This window comes from Botryllus schlosseri, unplaced genomic scaffold (assembly GCF_051294905.1).
Source record: "Botryllus schlosseri isolate E-star unplaced genomic scaffold, Bs_hap1 Bs21a, whole genome shotgun sequence".
Taxonomy (NCBI): Eukaryota; Metazoa; Chordata; class Ascidiacea; order Stolidobranchia; family Styelidae; genus Botryllus; species Botryllus schlosseri.
Genome location: NW_027648630.1, coordinates 364,231 through 385,060, shown reverse-complemented (window position 1 = coordinate 385,060; position 20,830 = coordinate 364,231). Strand labels below are relative to the sequence as shown.

At 41.0% G+C, this 20,830-nt stretch overlaps 1 long non-coding RNA gene across 1 annotated transcript; it reads right to left on the bottom strand.

The window, feature by feature from the left end:
- Positions 1–13,115: 13,115 nt before the first annotated feature.
- LOC145459878 (uncharacterized) lies at positions 13,116–19,579 on the bottom strand. Its single transcript, XR_013921584.1, has 4 exons — positions 17,443–19,579; positions 17,318–17,374; positions 15,478–15,599; positions 13,116–13,690 (listed from the first exon to the last, which is right to left on the bottom strand). It is a non-coding gene; the product is annotated as an uncharacterized LOC145459878 (long non-coding RNA).
- Positions 19,580–20,830: the final 1,251 nt, after the last annotated feature.

Below are 20,830 nucleotides of genomic sequence, written 5' to 3'. Positions count from 1 at the left end.
GATGGATAGAATGTATTAGAAGAAAAGACTGGGAGCCAGCAAGATCGTCGGTCATCTGCTCTGATCATTTTTCAGAAAGTGATATTTACCGTGTTGCCGGGAGAATTCGTTTAAGGACGAATGCGGTGCCGACAAGATTTCTGAATTTTCCAAAATATATGAGGCCAAAGGTACGGTAGACACTAGACAGTGACTATATATTTATGAAGTTTGAGTTCCAATTACTATACCTTTATTTTAGCCCTAGTGAACATAAAATTCACAAATATCAGGCTTCGAATAACCGACGAGTGAGACCTTCTGCAGTTCCAGATAAGAAACGGCATTATGAAGCACAAACCACTGAACCTGAAGTAGTTCTTCACGACCACAGCTACTGTGTGCACACGTCTCCTCGAAAAGTCGTTCAACAGCAACGCCGTAGGGTGGCAGAAATTAAAAAGAGGTTGGTTGCAGCCAGAATGAGAACATACCGTCTGCAAAAAAAGTGAAAACTCTGGATGAGGTCATTGCATCTCTTAAGAAGAACAATTTGATAAGCGATTCGTGTGTAGAGGTAATGTCACAAAAATTCAGTGGTCTACCAAGTGAGCTCTTGCAACGTATGAAGCTACAAGCTGGTGGAAGAGGAGTCAAATACTCTAAGGAACTGCAATCATTTGCAATGACGCTTCAGTATTATTCCACTAAGGCATACAATTTTGTGCGTCAGAACTTTCAACTTGCTCTTCCCCATCCAAGTGTGATAAGACGCTGGTATGGAAAACTTCCCGCTGAGCCTGGCTTTACTAGTATTGCCTTTTCTGCTATCAGAGGAAAAGTCCTGTAATATGCTCCATAATGATGGATGAAATGTCGATCCGCAAACAGGTTTTTTGGGATGGAAAACGATAACGAGGATATGTAGACATGGGTACTGACTGTGAGGATGATGATTCTTTGCCTCTTGCTAAAGATGCATTAGTTTTTATGGCTGTTTGTATCAATTCATCCTGGAAGATCCCGCTTGGATACTTTTTCATTAATGGTTTAACAGGATCAGAACAAGCAAATTTGGTCAGAATTTGCATAAACAAGCTTAATGAAGCGGGTGCAACTGTTGCTTCATTGACATGTGACGGACGTCGACGTCGTAGGCCCCGCAGTGGGGTGGCCTTCAATGTGACTGTGCCTGTGCTGCGTAAGAGAAGAAATTCCATTACATTGGAACTAAGATCAGAATCGGTTCGTTTATTATACCTCGTTCGCAGATATTAAGCCCTAACTTATCCCACATTTGACTTTCAGATCACCGTTAATTACGCCGAAGGCGACGTGTCGATCACAATTAATTAATTTATTTCTGTTTTTATTTTTTTATGTTGTTATTTTAATAGAAAAATTAAATAACTGAAGCTGGTGTTTCTGAAAACGAAAGTTCGGCATTTTGGTATGAGACAGTACAGCGCGGTATTTCGTGTGACGAGGCAGTACAGCGCGTTATTGCGTGTGACCACAGAAATGGTTGATCTAAAGCCAGGTTCGAGTGCTTCATCTAGTAGGGTAGGCAAGTATCGTGGGCAGAAAAACTGTGTTGAAATGTTCCCATGTCCGGTTAGTTTTGAATCTAATCTAATTTCTGGTTTCATGAAAGTGCAAAACGAGCCAAGCTTCATGTAGGCTACACACGTATATGGGTAGATATAGGTGTAATTATGATCAAATACATGTACGCCATTTAGATAGTATCTTGTGCCGTATTGATTCGATAAAATTAATATTTATTATGAACTCCCACAGTGCACAGATTGCTGTAACCAACATAGCCTCAATTTCACTGTGAATTGGGCAATTCTAGCTACATCTGAATAAGGACCCATGCATTTCCTGTTTCTCTCATTCAATGAACTCATTCAGTCACTTCTACAGAAATCACTACCCCATCGCTACACATAGCAGACATATCTTTACTTTCTCTTATTTGGATTTATTTAAATACGCTGAAACAATAAATACGTAGAATACCCACAATGGCATTCAATTGATTTCAGCAGTGCCTTTTGATATGTCCCATGATGCTGAATTTTCTCCATCAGCAATATTCACAGCCACCACGTAGCTGGCAGTTATAGCATTCACATCAGCTCCATTGCAGTATGAAGATTTTGAATCCGGATAGGTAATTCTGAGGCACGCTCCGATAATAACTTCAAGCTGGCAATCGTAGATGCTTTTACTTCCTATAGATACATATATCTGAAAGATAACTGAACTGGCATTATACATCTTTTGACAGCTTGGTTATTTCTGTACACGTAAAATATGCTGGATACAACGAGTAAAGCAATCTACATCAGGAATATAACCACAAAAAAATACATACGATGACACATAGACAACCTTATTTTAGCACGAACAATCGAAACCACTTATATCTTCGACATGTCGAAATACACAGATAACACAGATATAAACACGAGATATTGGGCTGAAACAAATCCTGAATGTTACGATGATTATTCATTCAAAGCTCCATTCGTATAAAATACTACAAACCCAATACGAATCAAATATATTTTAAAACTGGACGTTTTTCCATAAGCTCCTGTACTAAATCGTCCAGCCTATTCCCCACAATGCAACTGTTTCTAGTGACAACGTAAATATCGCGAGTAGCGCACTCCAGTGTTTATATAGCTCAGTGGTATAAACTCACTATGATATGGGATTCGTCGTGTGCGCCATATGTTCTCTGTAAAATCTCGTGCTAATCATGTTGGTTACCTTCTTTGAGCATGCGATACCTGAATTACATATCGTTTGCAAGTTACATCTTTTTAATTGTATTACAATGAGAGCCATTTTCAAAGCTGAAGACAGCTAACATTTCCAACAGTAAATACATTAATCTACTAGTTACACACTTTTTACATTTAATGCGTCTCTTGGTGTTGCAAGATATTACTGATGGTTGTGTAGAGGTGAGGTGTAGTCTGGTTTAATGAGGTTAGGCTTCATACAAAATTTGAGACTTTCGTCAGTTATACGAGATCGTAGGTTCATCTTAATCATGGTTGTTCATGTTCATGGTTGTCCATCTTGCTATTCACGGCCGTGTTTCGATTACATAGATAGAATCCAGCCGTAATAGATCACCAAATATCAATATTAAATTGGTTACTTGGGGACTTCCAATCGCAGGATGGGCTTGTGGTGTTATGTGCCAACATAGTGTTCTTGTGAAATACGTTATATTTATATTGTAGAAGCAGAGCGCCCCAGCAGGCTTTATATACGCACAGAAATCGCAAATATTAGGGATATGAAAAGTTACCGGAAATAGATTTTTAGTCTTTATGAATGAATTTCGTCGACAATATTGGTAGCTGCACATATTTCTATCCAACATTGATCCTCTCTCAGCCGCCCTGATCAGATTTTCCGATGGAGGGTGCATCTTCAAAATGTTGGGCACATAATTAATGATGATGCATCTTCGTATTGTTGCCAATCACTTTGCTGCATATTTTTATATCTTGACTTTCCATGAGGGTTGTCGAAATAGCAAAATATATATATCGGAATCTCCCAGAAATACCTTCATTCGCGAGAAGAACACGAGTTCGCATTTGTATAGTACGGCGGTCAGATTACTAGAACACTATTGTACCTTTAACTGAAAAGTCAGGCCACTCAAAATCGCGCCAGCGCGAAGAAAATTTCCAAGTCGACTTAAAATCCCTAAATTTAAATTGCATGTTGACTGCCGCCAACTCACGCTAATCAACGCACAATTATAGTTATGCGGCCGCAGGTTTGCCACCTCTGATCTTGATGCTTTTTTTAAATGCGAGTATCCATGATCGCATGCGTTGGTGAAGCCATACATGGTCACTACAGTATTACCAGGGCCGTAACAGCACTTCGTCAGCCCCCCAAAAAAAAACTTTGGTCTTGGGCCCCCCATAGGGTTATAGACCTAACTTCTGGGACCCCTCCGGCGATACACTGTTTACCGCTATTTATCATTATCATTGGGAGTTTGTTTGGTGGATCAACTTTTGTCACCTAAGCGCGCGAAGCGCGGAAAAATTTATAGAATTCACGATTGAATCGGTCAGTATGATCGGGCATTGCATATATTGTTATCAATTTTTATCTTCTCTCTGCTCACGTAATCAGATTTGCCGGTGGAGCTGAGTGAGGTGTGTTTGAAAAGGTAGGACCACTCCATTAATAATTAAACATCTTCAGGCGTATACCCGTTGGCAGGAACGAAACAGCACCTCGTCAGGCCCCCAAAAACGTGGGTCTTGGGCTCCCATAGGGTGATAAAACGACCCCCACATCACGTTGTTCGCGTTTGTCACGAAATCAACTGTACTGTATTGTGAGCCAGCGCGAAGCGCGAAAATTTTCGATAATTTATGATAAAATAGGTCAATCAGATAGGCGATTGCATATATATTATGCTATCAATTTATTTTCCTCTCTACTCACGTAATTAGATTTACCGGTAGAGCTGAGTGAAGTGTCTTGAAAACGGGGTGGCCCGTAAATAATAATTACACATCTTCTGGCGGGCGGACCCGTTGGCATGACTTCGTTACATGATGTTATTTCGTGACTTCCAGTCTGCTATATCAAAACATATAGAATCGCCCAAACGTAGGCTTCTGAAGTAAGAGACGCACGCGATTTCAAATTGGTATTTCTTCACTGGCATAAATTTTTTCCCATCGGGATGGTATTTGTCTTGTGAGGTTCAGATTGCAAAGACAGGAACATTCGGCGTCAGTCATTTAGGCGCCTATTATGTACAATTAAACCAATATGTATTTTATAAATAGAACGCCGTCTTCGGTCAGCATAAGGGCATAGACCTTTTCGGCCAAGGTTTTCTCGCTGCCAATCGTTCTGGCACACTTCTTGGAGTCGCATGTTATATGGCCTAAAACTTGATTGTAGGTCTTGGTGGGTCGTAGCGCGGTAATGGCCTAATACCCAATAATAAAGATAAATGACTTCTTGAATTCGCGCACAGCGCGAAAAAATTTTGAAAAATTGGCATGAATTTTCAAAAAATCCTTTATGATTTATGCTAATTCACGAAATAATTTTGGGCCCCCTTCGAGCTCGCCCCCCCCAATTGGGGGGTTTGGGGTGCGGCAGTTACGGTGCTGAGCATTACATACCCAGTACCCCCCGTAAGGTGTGATACGTCAATGACGTGGGGTCAGGGGTCATGCCTCGTCTTTAAATCGCTTGGGCCAAGGTGGGTGACTGATTCCAAAGACTACTCCAAGTCGTTTCGACACTTCCTATCTTTTCATTGTATCTCAATTTTTGTGGTGTATTGAACTGATGAAAATTGCTAATAAACCGAACTGAAGGGGAAGCAAGTGAGGGAGTGCCTCACTTGTCGTCAGGATGAGTAAACGAAAATCGTGAAACCTTCAATGATTATATTATCGATATTTTTCATCGATGTTCATGAATTGTGAGCATTTTCATTCCCAAAATCACGCGATTTGCATATTTATTACCAATTAAAACGTGGATAGCTATGGGGTTGTTTGTAATATGAATTTTCAATTGTGAATGTCACTTCCACGGCTGCATTGTCATACAGGCGTCAACACGTCTGTTTTTCTCTTTGATCAATCAAGATATCGTTTTCGCCACTTCATCCGCGTAAGTGGTGTCTTGCAAAAAGCCTAGAGGTGGGCCGTGCTATAAGTCGGCATTTACGGAAAATAATGAAGAATCTCGGCCTGGTGTAAATGACCATAGTAGTCGACAAACACCATGAATACCACAAAAAGAAAAAAAAAAGAAAGATATCGTGTATTCCAACATTTCGAGGCGTGTACATCGAATTAGGGATTGGTATTGCTCACCGGTGTGAGAGCTAGGGGATATGTGCTACCGCAGGATCAAAAATTGCAAAATGATCTCTGGCCCTCAAATCTTCATCTCAACACTTTGATACAAGCTCTAACTATCCGCAGGACATTTACATGGATATCCTCCTTTTCCAAAAAATATTTAGAAACGTTTAAAATTTGTTGCTCGAATGTATCATCGGTCCCCACCCGGTGAGTCAAATGGCACACGACCAAAAATTTTTAACTTGTTTTGTTGTGTACCATAATCTAAGCTATACAGCATGCCAATGAAAAATGTTTCGTCGCCACCTACAAGAATAAAATAGATTATATCAACTCAAATGTCGGGAAAAATCATGTTTTGATTATTAAATTATTAAATTAATGCCACATACATATTACCGGAAAATCGACATTTTGACTTTCAAATATATCGTAATAGCGATAAAAAACCACAGCTAACTATGATTTACAGCCTCTATATATGAAGGCGTGTTTCTGTTTTTAAGTAATTAGTTGGTCCAACTATTTTGCTTGATTTGGCTATGGTACCATAGGTCCTCCACCCTATAAATATTGTAACTGAATTGAAAATAGCCCACTCTAGGATGGTATTGATTCAAGAAATATGTGCCATTATATACCCTGCTACAAGCCCTATAATTCACATCAAAAATTATAACGGGTTTATTAGTCTGGAAGGTGATATAGAAAAATGTATATGTCGATCCATATTTACTTTGCACCCCCTAAAACGTAAATCATTTGTCACAGACCCCAGGTCGAGGTTTTTTGCATGTGAGGAAAGGTTCTGCCAGCATGCCATTGTAGACAAAGTCGCGTACTGTAATCATGGGATTATCACATAGAATTTTTCAAGTATTTTCGGTCCCAGTGTCTCATCGGTACCACATCTCCCCTACTTGAATTTGAGGATTTTGAAGATGGGGTCGGATCCCCTATCCCAGAATACGTCGGTCTTGGCCTCTCGATTACATGTTTGTACTGCCACGAGAATAATTATTTGGCTGTGATGAAAATTTACGAACAAGTAACTGCGTTATGGTTGAATCGAGTAAAAAATAAAAATTCGGCAAAAAGCCATATCTTATACCCAAAAGAGCCATAGGTTCCCGACCGCTGTCCTAGAGTCAGAGTTCATAGTCCTATTCAATGCTTGGTAACGCTCGTCACCGATATGCCTATTTCTGCAAAATATGCGCATTGTTCTCTTGCATTTAAATGTAGACCTTTAGGGACATGAAATCGCGCAAAGCGCGACGAAAACTTTTCAGTTGAGTAAAGCTCTACCAACATTGCGCTCCCTCGAGCTCCCCGTCAATTGGGGGTTGAGGTGCGGCAGTTACGGCCCTGGTAGATCGTAGAACTCTCGTGTGCATTATCGCCGTTCGCTGTTTCAGTCCTGTCGAAAAACCCAATGATCCGATCCCCGCATCCACTATGTGATGGGGGTCTAGTTCCCTTATGTTGGGAAATAATATAACCATTCTGGGCCAGCTTCAAACAATGTTTTGGTTATATGAAAGCTGTACTTTGTACATAGTATGTCTTGGCCCCTACTAAGGCTGCGATGTAAGAACAATAAATCTAATGATACAATCAATTCGTGAACTCTTACATTAGGTACAATGATTTCAAGGCCGTACATTTTAAACCGACTCTAAATAAAATAACTCGCACTAAATCCCCAATCCATTACGATTCGTTGCGATGGTGCCATATACTTTCAAAGGAAATCAATGTAGTCTACATATAATTCGATAACTCGATAATATGTATATATTTTGAGCGGATAACATAGCAATTATAACTAAACTTTCACTAATTCTACAATCTTTCAAATACATCTGTGGCCAACCTCACAGGGCTTCGGAGCACCCGTAAATTTGCATTGCTCCAGCTCCGGCTCCGGAGCTTTCTTCTATCTTACATCAGCTCCGGCTCCAGCTCCGGAGCAGCATTATTACCACTGCTCCGGCTCCAGCTCCGGCTCCGGCTCTGAAAACTATCGAAGGTGTGTGTCTGTATCAGGGGTGAGCAACCCGCGGCCTGCGGGCCATATGTGGCCCGCGAGAAGGATGAGTAGCCCGCGAGCTATAATTTCACATTATATTATCGAAATACTGTTATATTATCGAAATTGAATTGCTCAGATTGTGAACTCGCTATAGGCCAACCAAAAATATGATTAGTCTAGTCGCGGCACTTGGGATATTATTGATGACTGGACTAAAATATCAGTTTCGACGCATTGGCAGATCCAGGGTCCAGTCACATTTTAGTAAATCGTCGTGTATTACAATAAATTAAAAAAGCACTTTACTCCATGCCACAGCATTAAAATTCTGATGCGGCGTTTTAACACTGGCACTGTACTCATTACCATTAGGCCATTACCATTACCATACAGCTTGATTCAATCTTTAAATGTGCGATTATCATTCAACTGTAGTAAGGGAAAAATGGGCGGATATAACGACGTGATCAATAGAAATTCGATTTGTACCAAATGGCCAATGGTTTGACGTTCGATATTGGTGCACTCGTTACCAGTCCATCCGGTGTCGATCAAGTTTGTCGGAATAATATTTTCCCGTTGAAATGAATCGAATAATCGAAATAAACACTGTGCCGTGCACATTGCGCCATGCCCATAACGAATTAAACTATGCAGTATTAACATTGCACATTTATACAAGTTTACGAAACAGATGATTACAAATTGGAAATCGCGTATCAAATCAGTAGTTTGTCTCCAACATAGAATACTATGGGGTTTTGGCCTACTCTTCTGCCATCCCCTATTTAAGCTCGAAAATCCTTACTGGAGATGACAATGATGCGCAGTAATGAATTGCAATTAGCATGCATAATTGCATACTCGCAATAATACTGTCCACTTTCGCGGCCCGACTAAAGAACTATCACGAAAAAACGTGTATTTGCTTATCCGATTCATAGCAATGATGAGACGGAGTTTCTCGGCTCGTGCTCGTCATATATCGGCATGTGCAACGAAATCACGTTTTTAACATCTCTCCCATTTCGCATAATACATAGCAGACATGGGGTGATTACTTTATGAATGTAATCGATTGCGATTACGATTACTTCGGAATCACGCGATTACGATTACGATTACGATTACAGCAAAATCAGGAAGTAGTCGATTACGATTACGATTACATTGAAAAAGTAATCACGATTACTCACGATTACATTTGTTTAGCTTAGGACTATAATCTTAAATGATATATGGGGAGACAATACAAGGACTGCGATGAAAAGGCTTAATGAGATATCAACTTTCTTCATCATGCGTCATTTGCTTATTACGTCATAACATATCAATTGCCCAACTTTATAGTGGATGATTTATCGCATCCAACGATTTGCATTATTGCCAGGTCTTTACATGCCGCGCCCAAAATTCCTTAATAGAGTGGGTGCGTGCTCGAAGGGGACTCAAAAGTATTTCGTAAACCAACATATATTATAGACATATAGAGCCTTTTCGAGAATTTAATTAATTCTTGTAAATGTTTTTCGAGCTTTGCGATTCAAATATCTCCAGTACAGGGGTCACCAACGCGGACCAAATGAGTCGCCCGCGGTCGCTGTAGTAGTGGTGGCTTTTGGGGTGGGCAAGGTGGGCGGTCGCCAGGGGGGCTGGCCGAAGGGCTCCCCTATTTGAGTTATGCGCTTTTTTCAAGGATAATAACGAATAAACATGGAAATCCGTGTAAGGCAAGAATAGGATTCCGTATAGATGTGTCAATCATCATCAAATCTTGCATTTGTTAGAAAAGTACCATATCCCGATAATCATCACGTCTCTGCATGCGGTAGAATTACTTAGATTTAATGTCGTGTATCACATGAAAAAATAGACATGGCCGAATCCAGCACCTGGCCAAACCTTGATAGATAGATAATAATAACAGACGCGAAAGAGGGGTCTGGGGGGCGAAGCCCCCCATAAGTTACGGAGAGATTCTTATAGGGGGGCCCCGGTAAGTCTCACACCCCGTTCGTATGGCCACCACTGCGCTGTAGCAAATATCCAAATGAGAGATTTGATAGTTGAAGCTCGTTTCATATGAGCAGCAGTTGAACATGGGTCGGCCGACGCCAAGGAACATACGAACGCAGTCGCTCGGGGCATTGCTTGTCTTCGCCCACGCGGCGGCTCAACGGGAATCTATATAGTTAATATTCCCGAGTCTAGACGCGGAGATCGGCGCTTCTGCGCGCACTGCAGCAACGCAACTGAGCTTGGAGGAACTGGTGTGAGTCCCTGCGAGTGAGCGTTTTTTTCTTGGTAAGGGGCGGAAACCCGGCCCAGTGCTCTGATTTTCTTACTCTAAGTGAAGAAATCCAACTGAACATGGATAAACGATGGTACGGGTACGAGGTAACCCGTCGGTCGTCGCAATAATCAGTACACACTACACAAGAAGTAGTTTTTTGTTTCAAAACAGTTGATGACCCCTGCTCCAGTAGATAGCTGGGTTTGAAATGCATACCTCCTTCCCCTCAAGAAAAAACATACATAGGCTATATTTTATGGGAACAGGCATTTCGTAGCCGGTCATTACCGCGCCACGATCCCACAACACACCAAAACACATATGCAGTTTCGGCCAACACGCAACTCCACGGGATGTGATACCAAAGAAATACCTTGGCCGAAACTTAGGGTATTCGTCCATTGTCAATAGCCGCGCTGAGTGGGCGGGACTAATAACTCCTGTCCTTCCAATCTGGGCCCGCAATGCAAATGTCACCCGGCGCATCCACAAAATAATAAAGCCATGACAATTTGTGTGTGCGTCTCACAAAAGATATTCTTTTAGTCTGCTACGTTTTGGCGAGTACAATATCTTGTGATTATACAACGGACTGGAGGTCGCGAATTAACAACATACAGTAATTATAACAACATACCAGATGCTATGAAGATGAACTACGTGCCCCAGCTTTACAGGTAAATCTGACACTCGGGGCTCAGAGAGGTTATAAATGAATAGTAATATAATGCAATTACCAATATTATTGACGAACGGTTGGACAGGGGAATTGCTGTTTTGGCTGAATTGCTGATTTTAGCTACAACCCACGCTAACATGTCAGGCTATATAAGCGGATGGTTATGGCGGCAGGTCCAAGTGCTAAGTAACGAAGTGTGAAATAACGATTGACGCCCGTTTCAAGTAGTTATATGAGAATAAGATATATAGTTAACATAAAAAGTCTGCCTTCAACTTAATACATATACAGCGAGCTGCTGTTACGAGAAACGGCTAAGCACGGCTCGGTATGATATATATCAGCAGCTGTATATTTGTAATGCTTCGTTGTGGAAACTGCAATGTCTTATTCGACGAGTACAAAATTCCGAATCTTCGTCTGGTGCACGTGCGTACGTAGGCCTCCTGCTCGCCAAGCAGCAATGGTAAACTGCGTTTAACTAAGCACAACCAAACATTAATACATAAGTTACTATTTGAAACTACAGGCAGAGTGGTGATCAATATCCTGCTGCGAGGTAGCGGCATCTGTAGTGTATTGATAACCTGATATACACCACGGGAGGTGTTCTTACAATCACACTACAATGTCCATCGCATGTCTGTTTACTATGTGTGGATACTTGTTACGCAATGACGAGCGGAGCTAATACTTCTTTCGTAATAATGAGTCAGTGGCGTTTGAAAACAGACGTTTGTGCTAACGCTAACGTGGTATATTATCTCATTCTTGTTCACGAATATTCAGTTTATGTCATAGTCCTTGTATAAACAAAAAGTAATCGTTCTTTCACAAACAAATCGATTAGATATGGGAAGTAGTCGATTACGATTACGATTACTTCGGATTTTTTTCGAATGTAATCGATTGCGATTACGATTACTTCAAAATGCTGTAATCGTCGTAATCGATTACGATTACTAATCGCGATTACCCCATGTCTGATACATAGTGATCATTATTTTGGAACCGTATACAATTGGCCAACAAGGTTGTGCTGATGATGAAATTGCGCGTATGCCGAATACCCCAATATTCACAGGCATATGTCGCATACCGAGGTTCGGCACTCATGTATGAAAATTGAACATTGAACATACGACTGCTCTGCTGTTGAACCCCCAGGAACATGGTTAGTCGGAAAATGTAGCGCCAAAGAGGAAAAGATTCTTAATATCGCGAAGGCCTGCTGTTGAATTCGGTGAACTCAGCAGATATGGTTGTTGCATATATAATATAGCATCTTATGAAATACGTCGGAGCCGGAGCTACCCCTCAAATAACTGGCTCCAGCTCCAGCTCCGGCTGAATTTTATATAGAGCTCCGGCTCCGGCTCCAGCTCCGGTAAAAATGCACGGCTCCGGGGCTCCGGATCCGGGCTCCGGCTCCGGCTCCAAAGCCCTGCAACCTCAGAATGTTGTTGCGGCCCACCAGTTGGCCATATGGCCCACTGTTTGAGAACCCTTGCTCTAGCTTCCAACATAACCACAACTTTAGCTCTCCCTAAATTTAACCTCCACTCAATCCAACCTGGACAGGCTCAAGTGTCGCATGCTATCGTGTCGCATCCACTATCGTCTCTACCTTTTAACTCACTCCAATGTAACATTAAAATTAAAATATACAAACAAACATACACTATATCTTTGAATTCAAAACCTGACATGGCTTCACAAGCAGTTTGTATCACATTGGCGGGGCGCGAAGCAATTCCAAGTGAGTCACGGAAAATTTCTAGATGGTACAGTTATTTATTCAATTGCCTAATATGCCAAACACCTTCCCAGCAAACACTCGACGTCCAGTTGACTTCCGGTGGAATAGCAGGCCGGACATCCAGTTACTTCCTGCCGTTACCTCCCTGGATTGGATTTGTCGACAACTAGAGACGTCCTGTCTGCCCTCTGAGTACGTCCACGATGACGTGCTGTGGACATGAAGCGACTCCTCACGGACGCGTGTGGCCTAGCCTGGACGTCACGTGGTTCCCTAAGGACGCGCCTGACGTACTGTGGACATGGCGTCACTCCCTATGGACGCGCCTGACGTACTGTGTACATGACGCCACTCCCTAATGGACGCGCCTGACGTACTGCGTACGTGGCGCCACTCCCTATGGAAGTGTCATTCGCCCTCTTTCTCATCTCGACTCCATACCTGGTTCAACGCCTAACAACATGGGATACAACATCATATCAGCTCACACACTGCGTATATTGGCTGAGCGAGCAACGAAACTGGCAAAATACAAATACGATATTGGTTATTATCAACGAAGCTATACTACTATTAACGAACACACAAAATGTGAAAGGCGAGAACTACTACCACTTAACACAGTCAAGGCTGAAGTGAAAAATCATATTGCAACAAGTAATCACAGAAAATGTGTCACAGGGGTTTAATAAACAGCAGCTGCTAAAACCACTCAATGCTTTTTTACTTAGACTGTTTGTCATTAGCTTAAGTACATAAAAAGGTGTCGCAGGAATATAAGACACAGCAACTGCTAGGACAACTCGAAGCTAATGGAACAGTCTATGTGAAAAAAAAACATTGATTGAATGAATATCAAATAGAGTTAAATAGAATGGTATCACAAGACTAAAGAAACAGCAACAATTTGAAACGAGCATGACAAAACGGGTTCAGTAAAAAGTCACAATGCAAGAATTAAATCAAAGCACCGTTTGCTGATGTTGAGTGCCTATTCTTTTTCTTCGGCAATCAGAAGTTGTTGCGCCAAAACGCTTCTTCTCGGCGCTTGTGCCTGAAATATATACAGCAATGTCAGTGAATTCTTTACGTCGACTGCTTCCCCTCGAAGTAGTTGAACATCGCCTTGGAAAGCGCTACTTATACTTCACTACAGATTCACGTTACTTAGATGTCTACTAACTACTCCTTTTTGACGAATACTACTTTTTCAAACTACTCGAGTACTTATCAACTTATATTTCTACTTCCACTTGAAATAATTGACATATCTTGAAAATCCCTACTTCTACTTCAATGGAAATTTATGATGTTACTTCTTACTTCAGCTTGACTACCAAAAACGACCACTTCTACTTCGGCTACACATGTTCGAACCATTACATGGTAAAAGAATGAAACATTACAACCAAATTCACTATTTTCAAACCACTCGAGTACCTTTCAACTTCAATTTATACTGGAGTATGCTGTGATTTACGAAGTATGTTAAAACTACTCCAAGTTACTTCTACTTCCACTATAGTCCCAATGTTGAATACTTCAATTTGTTAATCGCCACTAACAGTTATATGCTAAAATCAACCGGCACCTCGACCAAGTTTATGACATCACACCAACTGCTTCCTCGAGGTAGGTTTAACATGTCCTGTAAACCAGTACATATACTTCAATAGAAATGATGTATTACTTGAGAGTACTGACTACTTTAACTTCAACTAACCAACCCATGTTCGGAAGAAGCCACATTCCATTACATCAGGGGTGTCAAAGATACAAACCGCCCAGCAATTCTGTGTAGATTGAACAATGCGTGTATTATGCAGCACTTTTCTAATGTTTGAAATTTTCATAAGAAATAATCCCATTAAATAATCCCTCAACACTGCAAATGTCGAGTACGGAGAAAATTGCTTATTGTGTTGCATCACAAAAGACTCAAATGGTATCCGGCCTCGAGGGAAACCTAAATCGCTTTCTAAGACCATGAAGAAAATTCCAACGTCCGTATTTACAATTAAATACTTTGTTTACCTCAACACATACCCAGGTTTGCCGCCATGTTCGAGTAAAACATCGGTAGCATAGAAAAATACCGGCTTGCCGACATCGTATTAGAAGAGCTACTGTTTCATTGATTTTCAACTGTATTCTGCCGCTTAATCACCATATTATTGACAATTTCGTTGTTTGCTGATATAGGTGCAAGTAGAATAGAACCCATATGATCCGAAATATAATTCATCTATTACACTACTGTGTTGAAAGGCCTGATAATCAAGTTTAAAATGAATAACCATTGCACGGATTTTCAGGTAATAGTTTGGAATCACTCCATTGGTGGGGCCCGAGCGATCTGAAGCTTTTGAGTCCGGCCTGCGACATCAGTCGAGTTTGTCGCCACTGTGTTTCATATTTAATGAATGCGATGATACGCCCAAATCAACTTCCATCCAACTACAGAGTACTTGTTAACTTCCACTTGAAATAGGTATGGCATACCCGGTAAATCGCTACTCATACTTTCAGTACAGTTTTGATATACAGTCGACTCTACTTTATTCAGTGTGGTTCCGCCCATTTTGGCCGAATTAACCACAGAATCGGTGTTGTCCGCATTAACCGGCCGGAGTATTTTAAATGCAATTTTACTTCTTTCCTGTACAAGCATTTTTGGCCGAATAAAGCGGTTACACGGTCTCTGAATTCAGCGGACACGACTTTACCTTGTAAATTGCTACTTATGCTTGGGAGGGAATCTGTGACATTACTTCTACTTGGGTACGGACACCGACTACTTTGACCCCTCCCCGGTTTCATATGAGCTCAACTGATTGATACCTTCAATTGCGGCTTTTTGACTTTTTCCGGGGCATGACGTAGCAAAGAATTCACTGCTTCCTCGTAGTCCACTTGTGTTGCAGATGAATGGACTTTGCAGCAGGCAGCGGAGAAGTGATTACCTTTTCATTGATTTGCGGATTAGTTTGGTATATGGCGTACATGGATTACAAGAAATAATACATCATAGCATCGTAATGCCAGAATACACAGCATCCTGGTTGGGAACATTTATATATGCTCAAAGAAAGCGACACCAAGACCAGATCTACTTCTTTGAACAACTTACTCGACTAATTTTCAAGTTCATTCTCTATTTCCACTTGAAGTAGTCTTATCATGTCTTGCAAATCGATAGATATTTATGATGTCAGGTGTCACCTCTACTTCTACTTGGGTAACAACACTACTTTGATAGCATATTTGAAAACAGTCATTTACAATTGCATGCTATGATAATGCAACACCTAGATCAGGGGTGGCCGAACTTTTCGGCCAAAGGGCCACATGAGATTTACGAACAACTGCATGGGCCACTTTAATGTTGATGTCCTTTTTCTAATCGTCCGATAGGAGCGAACAGGATTAGGTAATGGTATAAACAGGACATATATTAATATTACTATGCATCAAATTCGATAACGAACATGTCATGAAAACACTATGTACAAGCCCTAGCCGGGCCAAGAGCGAAATTTTATCAATGTTAATGAATGAATTCGGGCAATAATAATGTTGCATATATTGTGGGTCGCCTCTGTATACAGCTGGGCTCAATTGACCAGGACATGAATAATCGGGGCTTGTATATATATCAATAACAAAGATTTCAGTGAACATATGTCTATCATTTTGCGCAAAGGTTTCATCAACGACTATCTTTCTGCGAGTACAGGCGCGAAGTCGCATGTAGGATAATACGTTCTCACATAATTGCGAATATAGTTAGGCTCAATTTTGTAGAATGGGCGCATATTTAATTTTCATGAGAGGGAAACAATACTAGAGAAGCTAGAAATCGAGTGACAATGAATCGCGCGAAGTGTCAAGAAAAATATCAAGTCAAATAAATCTGCGACGAAATATTCTACTTCATGTTCCTATACGAAAATGTGGATGGCCCTTGCCTCCGCCAATGAGTCGGAACGTATATTTTCGTCATCAACATCATAAAGTTCGCGGTCAGGCTTATCATATTTTCGGTTGATCTTGCAAGCTCACAATAAGTTACCTGCCTATTTTATTTATTGATATTACTGCCAAATTCGAAAATTAACTCGCGGGACACTGAAAACCTTCTCGCGAGCGACGGGTTGGCCACTTCTGACGTAGACCAAATCTACTCTATCAAACAAAGTACTTGAGTTCTTTTAACTCCATTTCTGCTTGCACTAAAAGCAGTTTTTACATGCCTTATAGATCTCTACGTACACGTGATTAGAAATTTGATGCTTTACTTGGGTTCCAATTTTATTTCCGCTTGTAGTCTTAACATTGCTTGTAAACTGCTGCGTACGCTGGAGCAGAAATTTAGGATGTTGCTTCTAGTGCTACTGGAGTACGAATACTGATATACTTTCACCTTGACCATACCTATATTCGGAAATGGTTATTGGTCACTTACGATTACACTCTAAAGAATTCGACAATTCGAGCTAATCCACTTCTTGACACTCGTGCAATTTTCAGAACTTGATTCTCTACTTCTACTTGAACACTCGGTCACTACTGCTACTTGAACTTGAGCAGGAATGTATGACGCTATGACTGATTGAGTACCAACCAAAAATTCTTCAACCACCTTCGGTTTTGGCAAATTGTATCCTAGTATTTATGTTACCTTCGTTTGCTCTCCAACTTTGATACCGGGTTGATGAATGGATTTCGCATCCGGTACCTGAGAATAGATTCTGATTTTGAACATTGATTTCCGGATATGATAGGTAGGATTACCATGCAACTCACAGAAAATGATATTATACAGGCACCACTTGTTCCGTGCTCTTTTCTATCGAGTTGAAGCCGATGCTGTAGTTTAGTACTTCATTATGTTGACGGTACACTGCGCACTCTATAATGCATTCTTCGTACAGTCGGCTTGACTTGGTCATCACAAATGGCAGATATTGCAGATATTTAAGAAATTGAAATAATCAGAATGGTTGTATTGAAGTCATCTGACAGTGCGCGAAACAAAAACAAACCGATATGGGTGGAAGCATGCTGCCAATAGTACATTTACACACTAATCATTTATAAGGTTATTGTTGGCGAGAATATTGGCTACTGTGAAACACCCGGAATATGATTACATCATCAATGGTAATTCGATAATTCATTCTGATAGCCGCGATTTGCTGGGCAATATAGGCCAAATCGCGGCTCTGAGTTGAGGGTTTGATTGCGGCACATGCATTTCCTTACCTTGCAGAGGGGTTCAACCCAATTTTAAGACAATGCCTTCTATCACGTTCAAACAATATGCTTGTATATCACATCAGTTACCTTGCCGTTGACGTTACCGGACAATTTACACCGGTGCGGCTATATATACAGGGTGAATTTGGCCACGGCAAGAGCGTTTCATGTACAAAAAAGGTGCATAGTCAGTCATCAATAATTAACTTGATAATAATCAATCATGGTATCCTATCAAAGTATATAACTTGCACTTGTTCATACTCAATTACTCATAGAGGTTGTATATGAGACAATACTATTCAGTAAATGTAATAATTTTATAAGGTTTTCAAAGGAAAAGTCAGCAGAATACTTTCAAGTTCAACAAGAGTTGTAAATTGGGAACAATCCACAATGGCGGCAACCAGTCATAAGCGCTATCAAACTAGTATAAATCATAGGGTTAGCCATGTGATCAAGCAATATATAATTGCCTCATTACATAAATTACTATATGACCACGCAAATACACAAGAGATTTTTATCAATATCTTGAGGAACATTCAGTCTACCGACCAGCAAAGCATTGCTATTGGAATGAATCAGCAAATCGTTGTTTATGGCGTTTCAATCATATTCGTATTCACACTTCACAGTATGGCGTATCTGCATTCGAAGAAATAATGAGGCGCAGCAATCAATTTAATGTTCTACCATACATCGATATTGAACACAAACTATCAACGAAAAAGGAGAAGCTAAATTACGCTCACAAGAAATGTATACGGTATAGCTAGGTCTATTTACGCATCATTCTAAAGATTAGAACTCTTACCATTTCAAACTGTTTCTCTGTTGGAGCGGTTCAGGTAGAGTTTCTGAATCAACAACACTAACCACAGACATCAACTCTTCTGTTTTTGCTTCGTACAGATTCTCAATCTAATCAATGACTGTTTTGTCTGCGTCCATTATCTCAAAGAACCTCGTCGCATCAGTCACACAGACATCAACTCAGATTCAAATGTCAGATGCACGCGCCGTCGCGCTAGACTGCGCAGGTAACACGTGACGGAGAAGGAAGAAGGCTGTCTGGTTTGAAGATGTCTGTCTGGTTTTCACGATAGGGCCGCGATTGTAGAGACGTGCTGTGTGCTACAAATAGTCATGGCGTATCATCCTTAGTAAATCGCGTTGTGATACCGCCACTTGCATCACAATTTCACATTGATGCGCACATTTGTTCCAGTATTTCGCTATATCGGGATATATATTCAGAACACGTGTTTCGCCATGATGTGCACACTGCACAATTGTGCAGTTGTGCACGCTTATGGGTCCAGCTATATGCCTCTTTATAATTCAGCAATTTATTCAAATCAATACAACGCAGGATTGCGATATATTTTCATAAAACCAGTACACTGATAAATGGCTATAAGCCTATATGTCTTACGATTTCGTACGCGATGTGCATTGTGCATCCCACATGGGGAAGAATAATCATAATATGCCATTTTGAACAAGCCAGCTGGACCCCATGAAAGCGATATCCAAGTAGGGGCATCCTGATGAACTCCTATGTACGTGGCATCCAGGTGACATACTACTATGACATCCTCTGGAATATTCATTGGTGACGCGAATAGGAATACTCTAAAAATTTCTTCCACTGGAAGTCATCTGGAGTTACATAACTGGACGTCCAGTTTGTGACAAACTGAGCCAGTCCTCAGTAACTAACCGTGGGAGATGGGATGGGTTGGAACAATTGTGGACATACCAGTAAATCCATGGGATATCGGGTGTTTGCTGGGTTACTTTCTCACGATCCGACGGGCAAATACCCGTTCTCCTCTTCTAAATTAAATTTTTTAGCGCCCATAACTGCCGCAAGTCACGTTCCCGTGCTCACAATAAATCTTGAGCCATCTTTTTGTGACTGTCATTCTTGATTGGAGCACGAAATAAGACAGTGTGTTATTGTGCCTCGAAATTAGAATTAATTCATCCCTATCTCCAATGCGAACGTTGGTTGGAGATATTGTAATAATCTGTTACAGATTTACAGCGGTTCTTAACCAGAGTTCCATGGTCACTTGGGGGTACGAAGCACCGAATTAGGGTGTACGAGATGCAGTGTGAAATTACACGCAATTTGAGGCCCAAAATTATTTCGAAAATCAACATAAATTAATTATTTTGGCACGGATTTCTTCAGCACGAATTTATTCACTTTTCTAGGCGCTTGGCGCCATTTCGTGTCAGGAGATTTGCTGCTATCGAATTGGGTGTCATTTCCTTCGACAAAATACAAGTAGGCTAACAAAATCAAAAAAAAAATAGAAGTTGTAGAAATGGGTGTAGCGTTTTTCTCCATTGTGAAAAATGGTCGCTTGAGACCATATAGAATTTTAGATACTGTAGTCTCTAGGGGTATGAAACCTGATGATGCTGGAATATCAGACAATGGCATTTCGGCAAAGGTTGTACATTACTCCACAGGACATATCAATTCCTCGGTCATTCGGCGCACCTGTAACGCCATTAACTGCATTTTCAGAGAACTCGAAGTTGCAACCGTGGCCTCCATGAAACAGCGCACATGCAGCCCCCTGAATCTTCTCTTCCTTGCAATCTGCGCCCCACCCCCATACAATTATGACCATTGGTGACGAATAAAGCTCACTGCGTAGGAATTGGAATTCGGAATCGCGTGCGTCTCGGGAAATGAGAGTTTTTTACGGTTAGTTGACACGTGTGAGCGATGCCAATATCATTTGAGTAGCGTCAATCTTTATCTGACGAAATGAAGAATTTATGTTGAAATCCCTACGGGCACCCAAAACAAGCGTTTGGGGGCGGCCGAACAAAATGTTGTCCGCAACCGATCTGGATTGGAGGTACCAAGGCTCTAGCGGCCCGATCGTTAAAAAGGTTACAAATCACTGCT